The sequence below is a fragment of the Caretta caretta genome, chromosome 5 (assembly GCF_965140235.1).
Source record: "Caretta caretta isolate rCarCar2 chromosome 5, rCarCar1.hap1, whole genome shotgun sequence".
NCBI classification, from domain to species: domain Eukaryota; kingdom Metazoa; phylum Chordata; order Testudines; family Cheloniidae; genus Caretta; species Caretta caretta.
The window spans coordinates 99,995,222-100,018,010 of NC_134210.1; the positions used below are offsets into that span (position 1 = coordinate 99,995,222).

At 38.2% G+C, this 22,789-nt stretch overlaps 1 protein-coding gene across 14 annotated transcripts in view; it reads left to right on the forward strand.

The window, feature by feature from the left end:
* TRPM3 (transient receptor potential cation channel subfamily M member 3) overlaps positions 1-22,789 on the forward strand; it is a 618,857-nt gene that overhangs the window by 403,097 nt on the left and 192,971 nt on the right. The gene's annotated exons all lie outside the window — the stretch shown is intronic.

Sequence of the window (22,789 nt, forward strand, 5' to 3'; positions counted from 1 at the left end):
AATATTTACAAAAAATACTTCTATAACAAATCAGTTTTAGGATAAATTATTCAAAAGTGCCAAAGTCCCATTTTCAAAAGCGAGAGGCTCCTAGGTGGCTGTCACATTTGAAAATAGGACTTAGGCTGCTAGGTCACTTGGGGTATGTCTATACTGCAATTACAGGGTGTGACTGCAGCTCAAGTAGACTTACCTGAGAAAGCTTTAATCTAGCTCGCTCAGGTACCAGAGCAGTGAAGCCATGGCAGTGTGGGCTGGACAAACCTGCCAGGAACTCTGGGTAAATATTCATAAGACTAGACCCACACTGAAGCATGAATTGCTACTGCTCCATTACTCAAGCTAGATAGATGAAAGTTAGCTTGGATATATCTACTTGAGCTGCAATCATTCCCACCATGTGATTGCAGTATAGATATACCCTTAGGCACTTTTGAAATGTTATCTATAGATGCATTTTGTTCTGTCCCTGTTTAATTAGGCACTGCTGTCACATGCATCAGACCCTAAGACTGTAATGTAACTAACAGTCTGAGGACCCCTAATGAATGCAATGGGAGCTGGACTGGGAATACATAAGAATGGTATTGTAAAGTCATTTGGGGTGTATATAGCACTTGCTCCATGCTATTTGTGGTAAGCAGTGCAACCAGAACCATAATTAGACTAGAAGCAGCATAAACAAAATAATCTGAATGTTACAGAAGAATCTTTTACAAGCTTCAAGATATGATTATACACAGTACAGAAACTGTCCTGCAATATGGCATTGCCATTTCTTTTTGCGAAAATATTAGTATAATTATTTGACAGCTAAAGAGAACACAGGTTTTATTTTAACCTGTTTCTGTTTTCAGAAGGCCAGCACTCCTGATAGGTACAGTAAATTGTTACTCTTTGTGATGAAAATGTCAGCTGTCAATGTATGAGCCAAAAGGAGCTACGCCATGGCGTGTTTTGTTGTTTTTGGTTTTCAGGCATGTAGCTGAGATTGTTAGGTTAAGGTAAATAGCTGGCCTGTGTTGTATAACATGTAGCTGAGGGCATAAGGCAATGATGGTAAAATGGAAACAAGCTAATTGCAGTAAATTATGGAAATTGTTAAGCACATAACACTTTAATTGCTAAAAGTGGGCTTCTTCTGTAGAGTTACCTCTAAGGTTTCAGTAGGGATCTTAAAGAAACAGGTTCTGTCACTGCAATTTAATTACTGTTTTTAGAAAATCATGTGAGGTATTATTCATTTTTATTAAAGGAAAGGCAATAAAATTAATGTTACCTAGTGGGCTTGGGGGAGGTTGTTCGTTTTTTGTTCTGAGGGTTTGCTTATATTAAAATTTTGTTAGAAACAAAAACAATAAACAAAACAAAAAAGCAAGGAGCATGTCTTTAGCTATCATCAGGAGATACGCTTTTAGTTAAAGTTAATGCCTTAGCTGGTACGTGGATGTTTGTTTTCTCGCTTATTCTCTGTACCCAGGTGTGTCAAGAATCTTAGTAATACTCAGTAGTGTAATGACAGCTGAGTGTGGTCTGTCTAAATTTATACTTGCAAATTTCAAGTGTGGGAAAAGTTGAACACTTTTGTTTAATTTGTTAAATAACTGTAAGACTTACATGGACAGACAGTGTTGCATGGTTGTTATAACCTAGCCCATTACCACTCTGAACAGTCACCAGTTGGTTAATGCTCTCTTGTGCAGTTTTTCTCCCTATTCCCTTTAGGGACTTGAGCACCCTTTCACTGTGTTGTGGCCAATTGTTCTATTGAATAATGTGGAACCTGTGTCAGGTAATGACTGTCACTGGGAAATAGGATCAGTCTTTAATTGAATGGTGTGACTAGTGAGCCAGAAATGTACCCCAAACTTAAATAAGTAATTAGGGATAAAAAAAATTACATTTAACTCCTGTTTCCTCTTAGTCTCCTCTGCCTCAAATATCAAGGAACTCTGTTCAGGCCTCTGATGCTAGCCATGTTTAGAACTTTCTCAGAATAAACACACTGCACAATTCTCCAGACAGAATACCTGAAAACCCTGTGTAAAGGCCATATAAATCATTCATGCTGTAACTAGGGCCTGAAAGATTTAATGTGGCAAGAACACTGTAGATTTGATTGCATTGAAAATTAATTTTGCAGGCTATTAAGTCTGCCTGGGCAAACAGTTATTCTCTTGTCGTCTTTGGGCCAAAGTCCATAGAGTTTAAGGCTGAATTCAATCCTGTTTCAATTTAGATATTAATCTTTTATAAGATCAATCAGAAAGAAAATTCTATTACTGATGAAGGCTAAGGATACATTTTTCTGTCTTTTGACTGGCTTTTATTTCAAAGGTGATTTTTTAAGCAGTTGGAATATATAAAAGAAGGGGAATAAAAACTGAGTCCAGTCCTATGTGTGCTCTGCATAGAGGATTCTAACTGAAGAGCTGGGTGCTCAGTCTTCAAATTTTCAGTGGATCAGGATCTGTGATAATTTTATAAGATTGTTTATCTTTTTCACAGTGCTGAGTATGCTTCAGTCATTGCTTTAAATGTTTTAAGAATGTATTGGAATGGATCATTCTTAAAGCCTAACTGCTACAGAACACACACTGTTATGAATCATAGAATATTAGGGTTGGAAGAGACCTCGGGAAGTCATCTAGTCCAATCCCCTGCTCAAAGCAGGACCAACCCCAACTAAATCATCCCAGCCAGGGCTTTGTCAAGCCAGGCCTTAAAAACCTCTAAGGATGGAGATTCCACCACCTCCATAGGTAACCCATTCCAGTGCTTCACCACCCTTCTAGTGAAATAGTGTTTCCTAATATCCAACCGAGATCTACCGCACTGCAACTTGAGACCATTGCAATTATACATTGTCTGGAGACTGGGGCTTTCCCTATTAACGACTGAATAAATACTGTATGTTTAGTTTAAACATATTCTGGGTCAGGCATACTGAAACTAGTAAAACTAAACTGATGGACTGACCACAAAATATACTGCTTATCTATCAGTGCAGTCCTCATGGTCTATCTCGCGTGTGCGCTCATGCTCTCTCTCACCCCACCCCCACCCCCCTGCACTGTGTGGCCTCACCAAATCTTTCTTTTTAATATGTGCTCAATAGGTGTTTTCACGTATTTACCTGTTTACGACTTAGCCCTGCCTTCCTTGTGCATTTGGTTCAGTGCAATTTAGGAGCATGCAAGAAATTCAGGAATGAGGCCTCAGTGGCAAACTATGAGGGAAATTTAAAAATAAATATATCCAAGGTATCCAGGTGGTTAGACAAAATTTCAACTGCTTGTGTGGCTGTGCAGTTAGTATGCTGACAGACAGGTAAAATTTGATTATTAGCAGTGTTGCTGTTTGTTCCTGCTCCATTTCCCATTCAGACTCGCTCTTAAGGCTTAATTCTGCAGTTGTTGAGCGCTCCTGTGAGGAAGAGCATAGTTTATCACCCTCTTTGAAGTCACTGAGAGCTAAGAACACTCAACAGCTTGCAGACTGAGCTCCTATTGATAAACCATTTCTCATCTTCACCTTGGAATTCCCATTCACCCTCCCTGACCTGTTTGTAACTTGACACAATCCTTCAGAAAATGTAGGGAATTTAGAAAGTAACCAAAAAAAATACCCCTAACATGCTCAAATATTTATTCATAAAAATGTATAGGGCCTCATTCTAATCTCTCTGACATTGACGTAATTCCGTTGACTTCCATATAGTTACTCCTGATGTAGGAAGATCAAGATCAGGACTACAGAGCTTGATTTAACATCAAGAGTGTGCCAATTCCATCAGGTATTGCAGCAGATCTATGGCAGGATATCAGCAGTCATCCAGTAAATAACTGTTGGGAGCTATTGTGTGACAAATTATTATGGCTCAGATCCAGGACTCATTTTGGTCCCAATCTGTTTGGTAAATGCAGATGTTATTTTTAAGTTTTACTTAGACTTTAAATTCAGAATTCGTTTCTTTGATATTCATTCTGCTAAATCCTTCCTAATTCTTTGCATCGAAGTCAATGGGAGTCTACCTGAGTTAGAGCTTAGTACAAACTCAGGACTGAGGGCCAGATGTTTAATAGATATTTAGGCACTTAAGGATGGAGATAGGTGCCTCGTGGGATTTTTAAGTGTCTTCAAAAATCTGACCTTGAGTCCTGAACCTACTGAAGTCAGTAACAAAAATACTATTAGCAGCAACATCAAATCCTGAGCCTTAATCTCCCCTTAAATAGCAGGAGTCTTCATCAGAGCTGTACAAAATGACTCCTTTTATTTTTGTGAGTATTCAGGTGTTCAGGGTGAAGACGACATTGCTATTTCTGCCAGCAAACTTCATGGTGGATGTTTATAAGGTCCCAGACTCTTTGCTTTTGCAAAGTAAACAAGTTTTTCTGGAAGAATACATCTCTTCTGCCACACAATATCCAGGGAAAACTCCAATTTGTTTTTGCCAAAATAAATGAAACTCTGTGGAATGATTTTTTTTTTAATAACAAATCCATAAAATTGAAATTTTTCTGTTTTTGGCTCTTCTCTAATCAGCAGAAACAGGTGAATATTTTTGTCTAATTTTAGCCGACTCAAACATTATGGATTCAGAAGCTTGACTCAGACATTGAGTTTATATTCACAGAGAATGTGAAATAAGGATAAACTGTGACTACTTCATAAAATTCCAGTGAATTATTGACTGCAAGTACAACTGCACTACAGCTAGGACTTCAAAGTGATGAATATCAAATGCATGAAGGCAGATTTTCCACTTATTACAGAGTGCTGATATGTATATGTAATCATACCAGTACTCCATCTTGCCTTTGTTTTGAAAGGATTGTCCGGAAGCTAGGAGCACCTTGAACAAATCCTCCCTGCACTGCTGTGCCAATGATTCTTGTTTCCACTGCTAGAGATAGAAAAACAATTTAACTTTATAGGAAACTAAGGGAGAAATGTACATAAAGCTTACTTAAAGTGAGCCGTAGGGGACAATTATTATTATGAAAACTCATAGCTCACAATAGAGGAAACTGGCTAAACTTGTTTTCATAACAAATATTTGAAGTCCAGCACTTTATATAAAAAAAAATTGAGTGCATTTCTAAATAATTGTGATGGGTGTACAAAAGTCCTCATTGGCTTAAGGTGGGAAGAGATTAATGGTCTGCTAGGAGACAGATTTAAATCTTCCTGTTTCCACAACATTGGCCAGAAGTGTCAAGCCTATGGTATTGTAGTTCAGGAAGAAGAGGACATAAGGGTGAGGAGGGAAGTTTACACCAAGGCTTGAGGCTTAGGGTATGTATACACTTTGAATTGAAGGTGTAAATCCAGCTCAAGGAGACATTGCCTGCTCTAGTTCTGATTGAGCTGGCATGCTAAAAATAGAAATGTAGCCATGGGGCCCTGAGTAGTGGGAGGGGTTTGGTGCTCCAAATGTGTACTTATGGTCTCAGAGAGGATTGTACTGGGGTGGTTACTCCCTCTTGCTGCTCATGCTACTACTAGCTCAATCAGAGCTAGCACAGGTATGTCTCCTTCAACTGGAATTTACACCTTCCAACTCTAGTGTAGACATACCCTTCATGACGCAAGAATCTTCCCTGAGGAAGAGAGTGACTATGCAGTGGGTGACACCAACTGACCCATCACTCTCTAAGAAAAGAGAAGACTTGGATAAAAAGTAGATATAAGTTGGGAAATAGATAGTTTTCCCTCTGGAACTGACCCTATCCCATCCCTGACTGAGGTGAACATACTTTTTTGTGGAACATTGTGCTTGCTTGCTTTGCTTAAACAGGATTTTTCCCCCAAAACCACCCAAAGGCATGTTTAGTGACCTGACTCTTACACAGTAACCAAAGTGGATATTTTTTAGATTGTGAAAGAACAACACCCTTAAAAGGGGGTGGGTGGGTGTGTGTGGGTGTGTGTGGGTGTGTGTGTGTGGGTGTGGAGAAAGACTGACTTATGCACATGCACAAACATATCTATACGTATGCATGTATTACATCACTGTTTGTGTTATTCAAAAACTCTAATAACCAGTGGATGGAACATATGTTGCTAGTTCCTTCTCAGAAGCCACTGTCACATGGGAAGTTTCAATTCAGTTTTTGTGGTGATGAGCTTTAAAAATGTCAAAGCTGGTCTGATGGCTGCTGTGGCTGCTTTTTCTTATTTTTAAGTCTTCATCTCAGCTAGCTGGAATTTTAATATTACTGTGTGGTTCATGGCCAAAGCTTTAGGATTTCATTGAAAATATAAATTGAATGCAAATTGTTCTCATTACCAGTGAGTACCAGAATAACAAGTTTCCTAGGTACAATTCTTTATGTAAAATACCTTTTTCCCTCCCCAGACTTTATACTTTCCTACAGCACTTGAAAGGCTATTCGAGTTGAAGTCTCTGAGCCACTAACAAGAAAGCTTTGGAGGGAATTGCAGTAACAACAATCTGAATCAGATGTTCAAAAATATGTTTAGATATTTTTTTTTAAATTTTCTCCTTCCTGTAATCTTACCTCATTTTTATTCCACCCTAAGGGTATATCACTCTTTTTTTTTTTTAAAGAAAATGGTTTGCATTTTATAGCCAAACATTCTGCATTCTGAACATAGTGTAATATACACAGTGTAATGTCCCTCTCTAGGGATAGGTCCACATAGAGGATAAGATTCTACTTTTACCAGCTGACGATGAGAAACTGGGGACATCTTCTATGTTTACTGCAGTTAATAGGTACCAAGTCTATCAAGTGTTGGTCAGATCCCCAAACAGCTGGGGAATTCCCCCAGTATAGGAAAATCCCCAGGTAACAAAGCCAGCCCTGCCAGCGGTATGGTTGGGAGAGAAGAGATGTGTTTAGAGTGCTGCTGTGCTCCCATCAGCCTCAGTCATTGCAATATCCTATTCATTGAGGATTCCCAATGCACACTCCCAGCCCACTATGTATCCACCCCACTGCATTGCCGCAGATACGGTAATGCAGACTACATCTTCACAGTATACAGCAGGCAGAAATACAGCTGCACAGCAGAACCACAATTCCATTGCCTGCAGGGAGAGAATTGCCCTTTAATAAACTTTTAGTGGTATAACTAATGTTTTATGTAAAAAAGGAATCTGTCTGTGAGAGAGAGAGATGCCTGTGGTTTCTCGGTACTACACTTTTGAGTTTGGTAGGAGTTCTTCCTGTGTGCAGACACAGCTTCTGTTTTGTTACCGAACTACTGCAGCCTGTATAGAAAAGATAGTGGTTTCTCTTGGACGCTTAAATTCATTTTTATTGGTATTTTCCTTTTATCTAACATAAGCCTGATAAAGAATATGATTGCTCTTTTTATGTGGGGGGAAAAATAGAAGAATCCTCAAAGTTTATAGCAGTTGTCAGTCACAGAGAAAGGGCCGGGGAGGGGGGCAGATGATGTGATAGTTTCCCTGTACTATTTTTTTTTAGATTGAATCTTAAATTCTTTCCCTTAAGAATATTAGTAGACTTTATGCAGCAATGAGGCAGAACATTTTGTTTTTTTGCACATGACCTTTAGGTAATCTAAATGTATGACTATTACAGTAGGGTTTAATGAGTGAGAAATGAAATCTTGGCCTAGGCTTCTGTAACATACAGTAATATAGTATCCTACCTACAGCAGAATTACCATTTTTAAACTTATTTTTAGATTATGTACAGACAACTTTAAAAATTGTTAAAAATACTTTCTGATGAGAGTGAACAATACCTTGAGCACAATTATTAATCATATAATTAGCAAGGTATTCCTGGTAGTGAACTTCAAGTGTTCTATTTAAAAGCTAAACCTGTTGGGGATGCCATTAGCGACAGCTTAGTATCAAAGTTTATTGAAACATATGAACAACTGTAAAATAGAAAATTGCTGGAAATATTGAAGCCATGAGCACTAGAGTAATGTCACCCCTTAGTAACCCATTGGGGAAAAGTAATTACTTTGTTCAACCTTTATTTTCTGTGAGAGAGCAACAAATTAAACCAACTAATCCACTTCACTGAACAGTACTTAACGAAGCTCAGAGGCTTCAATTAACCACAGTTTATTAAAAGTATTAATCTGTATTAAATGAAATCCTTCAAGAAGTCATATTGAAACAATGCGTAAGTAATAATCAGCAAGTCCTGATACAGGAGCCTGCTGTGGCAGGTAGCTGGAATGCACCGTATAATCAAATTCCACAAGATTTAAACCAAACAAAAATCAGAAAAGGCCCAAGCCTTTTAAGTACCAACTTTGTTTTCCATAGCTAAATTCTTACACCTAGCATATTCAAAATTACATATTTTTAAAAATGCAATTAAAATCAGTATTAGAAACTCAAGTCAAAACAAGAAAGTAAATTAAAACTGCTTAAATACCCCTACTATGAATGACCTCCATCATACCGCTTTGATCTCTTGGGTTGCTTTTCATGTTTCTATCGCATTTATATTCACTTTATCCAGAAGTTGTAATAAGCAGTGTATGGTTAATTCCTTTTCATAACCATCTGTCACATGGGAAACTTCAATTTACTTAGAGTGCAAAGATCTCCAAAGACTTTGTTTAAAGTCTAGTGCAAGAAAGATGGGGTATAAAATGAAACTTAGTTAAGCAACTGCATAACTGATTACCCATACCAACTTTTTAGGGTTCTTTTAATTTTGGTTGCTTAACTAAAGTAAAAGGACTCAAGATGAATTTGGTTTTATAGAGCTTTATTCAATATCCTTAACACAAGCTAATGATATAGGATATAAGAAGGCAAAAATGGTATTGGACTAAGATTTGGCTAAAACTAACTAGAAAATTGGTCAATACAACCATTCAGGTTTTCAGAATCTTATCCCATAACCACAATAGTAATTGAGTATAAGTATTATTTTCTATCTTGGGAAGGTATCTTTGATTAGATTTTTGACTGAGTCCCTCAGAATACGGCCTCACTTGTGCCAATTAGTTATCAGCTCCTGCAGTCCTGTATTGTTAACACACCAGAGGAAAAACAATCGCAAACTGGTTCACAAGAAAATTTGATCTATTCTTCCTGATAGATCTATAGTAGTCAACCCTTACTATTATCTGTTTCCCATTGAATGATACTAGCCCCAGGATTTGGCTAACACTTCTAATGTCTAACAAACTCCTACATTTATGACAGATTGTACAGACTAGGTGCAGTTCAAAAAGCTGGCACACTTTTCTCTGTCTATACCTAGAATGATCTGTAATCTTTAACCACAGTGATTTGTTCTATGTTAAGACTACTTGGCAGCAGTCTCGTTTGAGACCTGTTAGAAAACAAAGATCCACCGTAATTCTGTGACAGTCTTTAAAACACATTCACAAGCATATACACTTCCTTACTAAATAGGTACACCGTTTCAGAAAGTGGTCAACTGACTGATTTGGGTCAGTGGGTTGCCATCCAAGTGAAAGTTTGTGTGTTATTTATCTACAGATCTTTGCAAAGCCATCAGCTTTCAGCTCAGTTATCATGACGCTGCAAACGCAGGTGGAGCGAAGGACAGACATGACTGTATGCAGTGTTGTTGCAGCCTTGTCAGTTCCAGGATATTAGAGAGAGGTAGAGCGAGTGAGGTAATATCTTCTATTGGACCAGTTTATACCACTGCAGGCCTCTACATGGTAAAAAGGCCACCCACCGCAGCACATGGCACCCCCAACCCTTACCCTCTCAAAGTGCCAAGAGCCAGCCAGCAGATTCCTATAAGTGAGCAGATTGGCTGGCGACAAGGTACCACTCAGAACAGAGCTCGGGACCTGCCATCCTTGGGTGGAACCCTTACCACTTGACGCTTGCCCTTCCCTGGGTTTGAATTCTCCTTTAGTCCTTTCTCCTATAAACTCCAAGTTTATAGTGGTCTTGCAAATCACCCAGTGAGTATGTTGCCACTGTGTGACAAACTATTGTTGTCTAAGGCAGTCTCAATTTGCAATATTTTTATTGATGTATTTTAGACGTCTCTAGAGTTTCCTCTAATTCACTCAAGTTTCCAGTTTACACCTTCTAATCTGGTTCTCTCCATCACCCCGTATCATAGATGTTTTGAATTATTTCATTTCAGGAGTTTACACTGATATGAAGCTATACCACAGAGGTATTATTCTCTTCCACAGTGCTACCATGGTTACACTGCTATTTACACTCTCACTAGCTTGATGAGAGCTAGCACAAGTATGTGCCCTCTGACACGGAATCATACCCCTAACTTGTGTAGATATAGCCTTAGTGAAACAGGGCAGTTCAGTAGAGCTGGATGGGAAATGGTTATTCACATCCCCTGTAAATTTTTGAGATTTAAAAAATATTTCCCATCCCAAACAGGGACAGAAAGTCTATCTTGAAAATATTCATGAACCAAAAGTCTGGAAAAAAATTCAGAACTGTTTTCCTTTTTTGTTTTTAAGTTTAAAAAAAAATGTTAATTACTCTTTCCTGTGAGAAATTTTTGGTTTCAGCGACTGCCATTTTCAACCAAAAAACATGTCATTCAAGGATTCTTGACCACTTCAGATGATTACAGCATCCTATCTTACTAATTCTCTTCTCATACTACTATGGCATACCTGTATCTCAGGATCAAGGCCAACTCCATGTTTAAGACCATTTGGATAGAAAAAAGATTAACAAAAATTAAAGATATAATGCAAGATCATAAACTGACCTGCTTCGATTACATGTGTAACAAATATCAGCTACCGCTGTCTTCACAGTTCCTTCTTTCAGCAGTCATGCTCAAGGATTCATGCAAGGATAGCGGACACTTGGTCTGTTTTGACTCTGTCACCTTTAGACCAACATGCTAAGAAACAAGGAAACAAAAGGTCGCTTTGTAGGAATTACTTATAGGGGGCTTAATGCTTTCCCATTATCCTTAAAATCTGAATCTCAAAAGAAAATGGGAAGAACTTAGCCCTCACTGTCACAACAGAAACCTGGGAAGATATCTGGCTTAATGTGAAAGATACTTCAAGTTCTTTATCCTTGTGATTTCTTCCAGAACAAGATATTGAACAGGTATTACTGGACTCCAGAACATTTGGTTTTGAGGCTAGATTGGAAACACACACTGAATGTTGGAGATCCAAACATCCACGTGCCAATCTTTCACACATCTTCCATATCTGTCCAAAAAGGCATGTGTTCTGGAACACTGTATTCCATGCTCTCTCAAATTTTAAGTGTTGCTATCTTTCCTTCTGCAAGCTTGTGTGTTTTAGGGGTGCTGGATTAGTTAGTATTCTCAGTTAACATTAAGAAGTGGCCAAAGTTGAGAAAATAGAAATCTGCAGTTCCTGTCTCATACACAGACTGGCTTAGTGAGCTGTCTTAGAACTGCATTAATGGAAAAATCTGCTCTAATAGAAACACTTGGGGAAAATATGAGGATGTCTGGTCACACATGCAACTATTGCATGCTTTTGCAGTTTAGTATCTATTAGTCCCTGATACTCAGAGGTTATATTTACACATCACTTTAATAATTGATGCCCTACATGATCTCTATGGGTTAAGGGTTTGTTCTGTTCTGATCCAGGTTTTACAAATAATGACACTGGATTTTGTTATTTATATAATATTTACATCTTGTGCATGTATTTATATATGTTTTGCTTTGTTATGTTTATATTTTATATAAAAACAGAGTTAAAAAAATCTTGGCCAGCTCTAGCTTCAGTCTTTTGTCCTGTATTGACTCATAGAACATAGGAGCATATAGCTCTAAGACATGAAAGCATATGTGACTATTCTGCCACAGATGTTTCCAGTGTTAGGCCTCAATCCTGCAAGCTGCTCCAGTCAGGCAGACCCTCTGAAGTCAGTGGCCTCCAAAAGGGGCAGAGGGTCACCCAAGCAGACCAGCTTGCAGGGTCTGAGCCTTATTGATAGCTACCTGTGTACATTGATGGTAGCGTAGATTCTGTTAAGTTGTAAATCTAGTATTAATTCAAAAAGTAAAAATAAGCAAAGTCTACCATGTGAGCTGAAAGAGGGACTTCCCTAGGTTAGTCAACACAGATCTTACTCATATAGCTATTACTGTGTAAAGCTGAATCCTTAAAATAAAAATATACAAGAGAAGCCAAAAAATTAAATAGATTCTCTTTTTTCAGTATATATAGCTGAGAGTCTGGCTGATTTTTTTAAAATGTTAATACATAAAATTGCATATAAATTGAGATTTCAGAATGGTACTGCTAACACAAGATAGTAACATTAACATTTTACATTAGTTTTATTTCATACCATTTTATTGTTTGAGCGTCAACAGTTTTCCATGTTCATATAACTGAACATATCATTGGTTTAAAGGTCTCATGGTCAATATAATAGTCATCAATTTTTCATTCAGTACCTGTGCATTGAAACTTTCATTCTGGATCAAATGAGGACAAGTGAGAATGGCTATTTATTTTTCAAGTGGCTTTATTTTTATTTCTCTTGCTATGTGCTTTAATGAGTTTGTTGTCTCCAAATTTCCCCTTCTGCTTTGATGCTACTGTAAAGTTATAATCTTTTATTTATGAACTCATAATTTGTCTATTTTTATATTAAAAGTTATTTCACTCTAGAATAAGGCCCTAATTCAAGAAACCAGGCTCAACTTTAAACATATGCTTAGGTCACATTAACTTCAATTGGAATTAAGCATGTGCTTAAGTGCTTTCTTGAATTGGGACCTAGCATAGAGGAGCAAATGGGGAATAGAGTAATGAAATCTTGTTTGCAAATATTAGCAAAATTATTAAAATTATATTAAATAAAAACATGTGCGATGAGAGTCACACTTCTGTCACAACTTTTTCCCTAAAAGGGAAAGGATGCAAAAAGGCTGACTGGTTTAAGGATACATGTACTCTTCTAAAATGTAAAAGATATGGTATATGTAGGTGTAAATTTAAGTAAGCTACAGTACTGTGGTTTTCCCGATGGAAAATTCCTCTCTTTAAGGGAACACTGTTAAGCTTTTTGGATTTCAAATTTTGACCCTTTTCTTTCTGACATTTATGAAGGACTTTTTGTCAAAGTCAATGTAATTTTTAAAATGTATGTGAAATAGATGGATAAATGAAGATTTTTGAAAGACAGAATTAATACATTAATGTATCATTGCCAGGAGGAACAAAGTAATAGTAAACAACCATTCATAATAAATAACTCAACACATACACTGGATGGAAAATATTCAGTAAGAAAACAGATTTCAATTTCAGGCTCCCAGGATGTGATTATGATTCTAACCAAGAGTCAGTCAATGAAATATTTTATAACTGTATATTCCCTGGCAGTAGGAACACCCCTCCTCCCCGTTGTATATCTCTCTTTTGCATCTTATCCTGACAGACATAAGCATGAAATAGAATTCAAATCAAACAGGAAAAAATACTAATTTATAAATACGCCACTAATATTCAAAAGATGAATTTATGTAGTGATGGTTAAGCGGGGGGAGGAGAGAAGGTGCTTGCAGAAATATGTTTTTATCGGACCAATTCCAAGAACATCTGAATTACATAATGCCCTAATTATTAATTTGAAAAAAAAGGATCTAAAAATAGAAAGGCACAGATTCAGTCTAAGTTCTAATTAAGACATTGTGTACACCATTTACAAACACAGAATTGCTGAACCATAACAGTATTAAATGTGGCACTTGGATCAGTACACAATTAGACATGCTTCCCACATGACAATACTGTACCTGCAAAGCATAAGGAAAGTGTAATAAAAGCAGTTTGTATTATTCTCAAAATCCAAATCAAGTTTCATCTGAACAGTTGGAAATTACTCCTCCATTCTAATTAATGTTCATATTCTCTATACAGTTCTTCATCTATTTTGTTCGCAGCTAGGCAAAAATACTGTAGACACTAGCAAGAGATTATTTTTTAGAGGTTGATTTTAAAAACCTGTAATATCCAGAGGAATTCAGTAGTCATGCTGTTAGTTGTGGTTGTCACCACAGTTTTACTCTAAATCTCACTTGTTTTGCATTTACTACAACACCTTTAAAAAAGTGCACCAGGCAGAAACTTGGTCTTCAGATTCTCGCCCAAAAGTGATATTTTTTCTTTTGCAAATTATATATTAAAAAAATTAGATGTTGTTAAAATGTATGTATTCCATTACAGCCTAATCTGTTCATTGTAAGAGAAAAGTAGTACCACTAACCATTCCTCTTAAATCTAGTTAATCTTCCATCTCTTCCTATTGTAGCATGATTAGCCTATTGTCTGTATAAAGCCTCTTCTGGTTTCTAAAGATCTCCTTCAACTTTGTTTGCTTTCATGCACTTTGATTCAGAAAGCACTTGTGATTGTGCTTAACTTTAATCGCCTGCATAAATCCATCCCTGTTCAGCAAAGTGTTTAAACCCCACTGAAGTCAACAGGAATTAAACACATGATGGTGTTTTTTTGTGAATAAGAATAGATTTAAGCATATGCTTAGAGTTAAGAATATGCTAAAGTGCTTTCCTGTATTGCTGCCAGAGTTAGGGTTTGTTCTTTCCAGGATACATCTTAAGTCCACCATCTTAGTGAATTTGTATAGTTCTGCTTCATATATCATGGCTCACTTTGACAATATATGTGATGCTTCTTTAGTTTTCTGCCAACATTTACAAGATATGTTTGTGCTCACAAGAACATTTGTTGAAATCTGGCTTGAGCAATCCCTGGAGCATTATGTTCATTTATGTTAGCACAAGATAGAACATATTTTGGGTAAATATATTAAATTTTAAACATGGCTTACTTCATTCACACTAACTCTTCAAGAAATGTCATAATGATTTTTCCTTATCATGCTTTTGTTGTATGCACCATATAATAAAGGTGTCAAAACCTTGTGTATTTGCAAAACAGAATAAGGGCAGTCTTTGATATACTTAGGAAAGGCAGTAGTGGTGATATTTCAAATTGTCCACAGCTCTGTGACCTCTGGACTAATAATCAAAATGTGGAGGGATAAAATGGAGGTTTATCAGCCTTAACACTACTTTGTTTGAATTTAGGGTGTTAAAATAGACCTTTCACATGAATTTTGAGTTTGCTTTTTGTTTGTGTGAATTGCATTTAAAATATTTAAAGTGATGATAAAAACCTTTGATATTCCTTTACTCTTAACACAAAGGGGAACAAAAATAATGAATGGCCCCAGCGTGAATATTAGGCTGATGATTTGCTAATGCCAAAAAAACGGTCGGTAGCTGCTAGAGCTATTTATAAATGGCTTCGGCATTTGAGAGTGAATTAAACCTACAGTAGATCTTCCCTCCAAAACCATATGTTCTGTTTTATAACATTACGTTTTATTTTTCTTTGAAGTTTAAAGATCTGTAATTTTTGTATTATAATATGTCAGTTGGGTATGAACCCTGGTAATAGACGATTGATTGAATCTGTATGAAATCTATTGAATAACAATGGCTAGGCAGGTGGCAAACTAAGACTATTGCTTTATGATGCAAAGCATGCTTGTCTTACTGTTACCTCATTCTTCATCCCCCTTTCTCCACATTTGTCTGTTTCGTGCATCTCCTCATATGTCTACATTGTGAGCTCTGTGAGATAGAAGATTGTCGTTTCTTTTGTTTGTGTATCATTTAGCACAATGCTGCTTTGATCCTGATTTGGGTTCTTAGGCTTTACTCTTAATACAAGGGACAGATTTTCAAAAGAGCTCAGCTCCCATTTAGGCACCTAAAATTAAGTGGCCAGATTTTTTTAGTTTCTACTGAGAACAGTGAAGAATGTTGGGTTCTGACCACTTCAGAAATCTGATTACTTCACATATGTCTATGTGGGAGCTGATCACTTCTGAAAATCCAGTCTCAATTGTGGCCACCACGTACTTTTGAAAATCTGGCCCCAAATAAATCATAATAGTAACTACAGATTACTCTTCAAATCAGTGGCATGATCGAATATGTATACAAATGGGCAATCAATAGCAAATATGCCTTTTACCATAGTACTAAATTGTTTCTAATTACATAAAAATGATTATTGATAATGTTATAGTTCTTAGGGAGGAGGAGAGATTCTAAACTTTGTTTAATAAATCTAGCTGATGTTCTTCTCTAAAAATCTGTTTCTAAGAGCTTGTTTTTAGGAATACATTTTTAGATCTGCATGCTGGGTATTATATGACAGTATTCCTTCTAAAGCAGTGGTTTTCAACCTTTTTTCATTTGCAGACCCTAAAAAATTTCGACTGGAGGTGCAGACCCCTTTTGAAATCTTAGATATAGTCTGCGGACCCCAAGGAGTCCTTGGGCCACAGGTTGAAAACCACTATTCTAAAGGATAGTTTTGAAGGGTAACTCTGCCACAGGCACTTTTGGAGGAAAAGTGAAAAATAGATTGGTCTGCCAAAAATATAAGAATTTGCTGGGGATAGGTCTGTCAGAGCTTCAGATTTTTCTCATGGTGGACGTTTTCTATCACTTCATATCATACAAGCAGTAACTGGGGATGGGTATAGGAGAAGAATGTAGGAATTGGTGCATTTATTATTTATTTTATTTTATTTGTATAGTGTCATAAATGTGCAATGGAGATAAGAGTTCAAGTATCTCAACTCATTCCCAAGCCTACCCAAAATAGACAATGATCGACATTGCAGAAGAAAAGGTGTCCGTGATGGCTGTCAGAGCCATTGACTTGGCGGGAGTGGCTGTGGAGTAGCACCATTCCACTGGAGGCATTCTGACTGTGGAGCATGAGTGCCAGCAAATTGTCTTCTGCTGCAGTGCCGGGGGTGCACTGAGGAGTGGTGCTTACAATTTCTTTTTGAATATGCAACTTCTCCCTATGTCAATGGCAGTCCGGGGAAGGTGCAAACATGAAGGGGTTGAGGGTTAAGGTCATGGCCCTCCTCCCTCTTTTGGAGCATATTACCCCCCTGACCTTGCACAAGGACAGCACAAGCGCTGGGTTAATGGCTGCCCCCTGCATGGGTGCTCAACATGCTGAAAGCCTGTCCCGCCCAGCCAATTTGCACACCTGCTCAGAGGCAGCCATAGTCTGTGTCAAAATGTCCATTTCTGACCCCGTTTGTTGAGACACTTCCTAGTTATACCCATGTGATTTTAGCACTGTGTTCCTAATTTTCTCTAACGTAATACAGCATTTAATAGTACTGTATGCCCTTAGTAGTGTCCTATATACTATATCCTTTATACTTTGCCTAACCTTTCTACCATTAATATTTTTGCTAATATAATACATTTGGCTCACTGTACACATGATTTTTGTTGCAAGTGCCACTCAGATAAAAGGTCATTTCATTTGTGCTGTCCTGGGAGCCTAGACTCTCAGAGCCTTGGCTCGTGCTGGGGCTTTCAGGTTCCCAACTCTGCAGTAGGGAGCCTGGAAACATTGGAAGCTGTTGCATCGTAGGTCTGCCGTGGGACCACAGACCCTGGAAATCCAGGATCCCTGACCCCTTGACAGTCCACGTGGTGGGCTGCTGTGGGCCTGGACAGTACCCTGAACTGCAGACTGTGGAAACCCAGAGTCCCCAGCAGCCTGCCAGGTGAGCTGGCAGGGAACCAAGAAGGTTTCCACTGGAAACCTTCCTGTGGTTGGACAAAATTTCATCAAACCCAAACTGTTTTTAAGAGATACTTTGGGTTTGTTGCAAAATTTCCAGCCAGATCTTCTGACCTCAGTCTGTACCTACCTACTGTTCTCAAAATTGTGGAGCTGTCTACTGACCGGCTGTTGCAGTGGGAGTAATACGTTGTCCAGGAATCAGATGGCAGATTTACCTGCAGAAAGAGGACGTGTTCATGAATTTTGTGGGTGGAATTTTAAGAGTGCTGAAAATTTGGCCGTCGTATTTTTTTTTTATTTTTGCATCAAAGCTAAAGTATTTTGTGACATAAGTGTCTCCTGGTCAACCTCAGGTTTCCATTGTAAGCCTGAGCTTCATTGCCTTACAAATTCCCTTTTGCGATCACACCCCATTTCTGTAGTAATCACCCCCAAAAGCAATGGACCCTTAACGCCTGGACATAGCTGTAAATCTTATACCCTGGATTAAGAAAATTTCAATAAATAGTAATTCTGATTTAAGATGGGTAACAAAAGGCCTTTAAAAAATAAATGTATGGGTCTTTTTTAATAAATAAAAGGAAAATGGGGGGAAGAAATGTCTCATTTCTGGGATTATCAACTTTGAGAGCTGTTTTAAGCTTTTAGTTTCTAGTGTAATTTGATTTCTCATGAATTTGTTAGTCATAGCCTAGTCTGTAAAATCTTGGAGCATTTGATCTAGAAACTCTTCTGCAATATCTTTCTGTAATTTCCTTCTCTTGTAGAAATCTCTCTACTGCTGTTTCTGCAGTGAAGGCCCATTAATGTGCCAAGTCACACATTAAGGCAAAAATGAGTGACTTTGGCAAGCAGTTCAAATCTGTGTCTAATAACCTGCAATACCCCAAGTAATGTCAAATTAGTCCTGCATATCTCACAGAAAACTTATGGTGATGGCTTTGTTTTCTCGTTAGCAATCAGGCCACATCATTAAGGTTCTCTTTGAAAACGAAGAAAAATGAATATGAAACTAAAATATTTCCATAATGTTTAATCTTAATACTTTATTCCTTCATTGTACTAGATGGTTATGTAGATATTTTTACTTTTATGCTGCTTGAAATATGTGCTTGCAACTTGCCCCCATTAGTAAAATGAATTTGAATTATTCTCTTAGTACCGTAACACTACCCATATATCAGATCATGCTACATACAAATAGAAGATAGTCTTACATTTTTCCTATTGCTGGAATGTTCTTAATTTACTGTATGTGGACAAAGAGGTCCGACCATAAACTCTTCTCTCCAAATCTCTCAGTTGCGGGCACTATACTATATCTCAAGATGGATGATAGGTTTAGCAAGAAGTAGAAATCCTTTCTATGCTATTTAAAACCAATGGTGTTTTCAATATCAATAGACAAAAATTTGAACCATGCCTATGTACTTGGTGATATGCAAAGTAATAAATAATAATAAATCATAGAACACATTTCATCCCAAAAACTTGGAACATATTTTATAAGATAAACAAACTGGTAGAATACACTTGTACATTGTTAGTCTTTTCTTCTGTGAAATGCAGCCACCTGTAGGATGGAATGCAGCAGTTGCATGTCAACATAATTCCTTAGGTTGTGAAGAAGAATATTGTTTGTTTGGAGCATCTGTTGTTGTTATGTATTGTATTGCACGTGGCCAGAGAATTCAGAGGGTCATCCTTTGCATTTGAAACTGCAAGCACAAGTTGGGCAAACAGAATGTGATTATTGGAGGTATAAAATCCACTAGTTTTGAGTTCACTTGGTGTCAGCATGGTGACGCTTTTGAGTTTGAGTGGCAGGTATTTTGAGGTTTACCTTCGGTTTCAGCTTGGTGCAAAATTCCAAGTGAAAGTAGAATTAACAATTATCCCACACTGTGTGGGGGAACCTCTCTGCAGACCCACAGAACACCAGGGCCATCTTCTAGATCATCAGGCAGAATTGTCAGGAAACCAGGTTTTTCTACTCCTCCTGCCACTAGAAGCCATTACCGAAAATGCTTTGCAACAGCATGGCTATCTGCTCTTTCTGCCTGCAACTGGCTACTCCTTTCCTCACTCTGTCTACAGCCTGTCTCCATGCACAGTGAAGAGTCAGCAGCAACAGCTGCAGAGAATGTTGGGAGAGGCAGTATCAGACAACCTCTAGTTTTGGTGGGGTTTGAGGTGCTTTCAAGTGAGATACACTCCGGGGCTGGGAGCAGACCCTCGGTGCATGGGAGAGAATGGAAGGAAGAAAACCTCAGGTGAGAGAGAGGCTGGAGCTTACCACATGTGTTTTGCCACATGGATGGAACCCCAGGAAGGAGTTAAGGGAAAGAAATATTATGAGGATTTCTTTGCATTTCCTCCACTTCATCCCATCAGTTGATCGCCACAGGGACTGAACTGCTTGTTTGCCCCCAAATCCTATAGATTCTGGTGGAGGGAGGGTGTCCATGGGACACCAGGCCTCTGCACCAATTCTAGGACCTTGGTACATGTCTGCCTGCGCGCTCCCCACCCCACATCTCTCTCTCTGTCTCTCACACACACACACACACTTGGGGCAGGTCTCATAGGGTATGTCTACACTGTAATTCAACATCTGCGGTTGGCATGTGTCAGCTGACTCTGGCTCATGGGGCTTGGGCCAAGGAGCTGTTTAATTGCGGTGTAGATGTTTGGGCCCCGGGCTCTGGGACCTCTCCCCCACACCCCTTTGGATGCCAGGCTCCAGCCCAAGCCCAAACATCTACACCACAATTAAACAGCTCCTTTGCCCGAGCCCTGCGAGTTCAAGTCAGTTTTGATGAGACTGGTGTTCCCAAGTCACTTAGTTGCTTTTGAAAATCTCACTTGTAAATATCTGACCCATTTTTTTAAACATGCAAAGTTATTTACTTTAGAAATATTCTGGTGTTTGTCCAGCTGCATTAGCCCACTGTAGAGCAGATGACACTTCTTTTTCAGCACTGCTTCTGCCCTGCTGAAGGTTTTTGTTACCATTGTCCAGGGGAGATTAGTGAGGTTGTGACACTTTGAGCTAAGGCTGTCTCCCCGTTGGTTTTACCAGCAAAGCTGAATTTACCAGAAATAATCCTCTTTAATAGTGCTGCTTATTGGTTCCATGTTAATTATTTGAGCTAGTCTGAACTTCCAATTCTTAGATCAGCAGTTAAACATCATTGGTACCTAGTAGGTTACCTTCTAATGGAACTTATTGTCCTGAAAGATTTCTGCTGCTGACTGTTTTTAATAATCATTGTCATCTCCCTTGAGAGATTGATATTCAGCTCATTACTGTTCCTGATTTTAGGAGTACCAATTTCACTTCATTAACGGTGAGCTGGGTTTTAAATTCTAATAGCATTTATGCTGTAGGTTTCTAAATGAGCAGTGTCAGCCTTTTAAAAAGCATTGATCAAGAGAATAGAGTGCTATTCCATTGTGTAATTTACACAATATAAAACAAAGAACATAGGTTTCTCTGCTGTGAATTTATGGACTATTCTCTTTATTACTACTCATATTATAGGAACAGCAACAGTATTGGTAGTTTATGACCTCATGATGTGATAATGTTAAAGCATCTCCATAAGAGCTCCCACAGATAGAGCTGCTGTTCTCTGTTGAATCAGTGGCATTTGCAGAAACTTTCCAATGCAACATCTTGTGAAAAATTCCCCACAATGTCACAGGTTGACACCAGGAGTAGTTAATGCATATTGTAGTTTATACTGATGGTTTATTATTTCTGTCACTACCCAAAGGTGTGATATGCACCTCTCAAAATATGACTTCTGCCCCAAGACGTTTACAAACAAAGGCCTAGATCCAGCAACGTTTAAAATATGAGTAGCCCTATGAAATCAACAGGACTACATGTGCTTACAGTGCCTGGCTGGAACCTGGGCCTAAATTAGAAAACAATGCAGAGCGGATTGGGGAGTGAAGACAGGGCAAGTCTGTGGTAAATGCAGCCTGGGCACTGAGGTCAAAAGGACCCCAATGAAAGTTTGGAGCTTGGTCTTTCAACGTCTTGATGAGCATTCTGACTCTGATCCAGCAAAGTATTTAAGCACGTGTTCCATTTCAAAGTGAAGTTTGGATGCTTATGCAGTCATCCAAATCTTCTGATGTCTGTCTTGTCCCTCTCACTTCTTTGTTCCAGTCTTTTTTCCCTTTCTCCTCTTTGCCAAATCAAATCCCTCTCTTTAAATCCCCAAATCATCTTTCTCCTTTTCCGATTCTTAAACCTCACTCTTTAACCCCCAACAGGCTCTCATTCGACAGGCTGTTTTCCTGACACTGGCCACCTATTCTCCATAGGCCCTCACCTGTGTTGGTATCACACTGAAAAGATCTCTCCATGTTCCACACAGTCTATTTCCACAGTCTATTTCCACACAGTCTATTTCACTCTGGCTAGGTCCTCTGGTCAAATCTTACATGGAATAGAGATTCCCCTGGTAACAGTAACCCCAGAATGTAGTGCTCATTTTGTCCATCGGAGGCCTCTGGATACTATAACACTTTGTGAGAAATTTCAGGTGTCACCCAACCTTCCAGAGATTACCAGACCCTAGTAGAGTTTAGTAAGTTTGGAAGGTCTATCTGGGACAAGAATAGTGTGTGTGTCTGTGTGTGGAGGGAGAGAAACTCATCCAAACTTTAAAAAATCTAAATAAAAAGTTTAAATTTGGGTTGAGGTTTGGGCTCATTCTTATTTATTTCTCAAAACTAGTCACCCATTCTAAATGTATAATTGCTTTCTTTCTGAAATATTCAAATGTAAAATGATGGTTTATAAAGTTCTCCTTCTGCCTTAATGCCAGATCATTGGAATCATGTTTTGATCCTCAAATTTGTAGTCACGCAAGTCAAATATAAGTCACTGACTTTTAACTAACACAAGCATATTCAGCTGTCCCTGTGTTTGAAATTCAAACATTCAGGTTTATGGAATGATAAATTTGTGACAGTTGAGCAAGAAACTGTTGCAAAACCTAGGTTCCTTGGATAAATGCCATTGTTGATTAATTTTAATATATTTACATTTTATGTAGATTCTTAGCTGTTGGCTAATATATATTCTAGTTTCATTCTTTAGAGATTAACAATATCTCTTGTGTGGTCAGTTTCCAGTTTAGTACACTGTTTCTTTTGAAGGATTTGT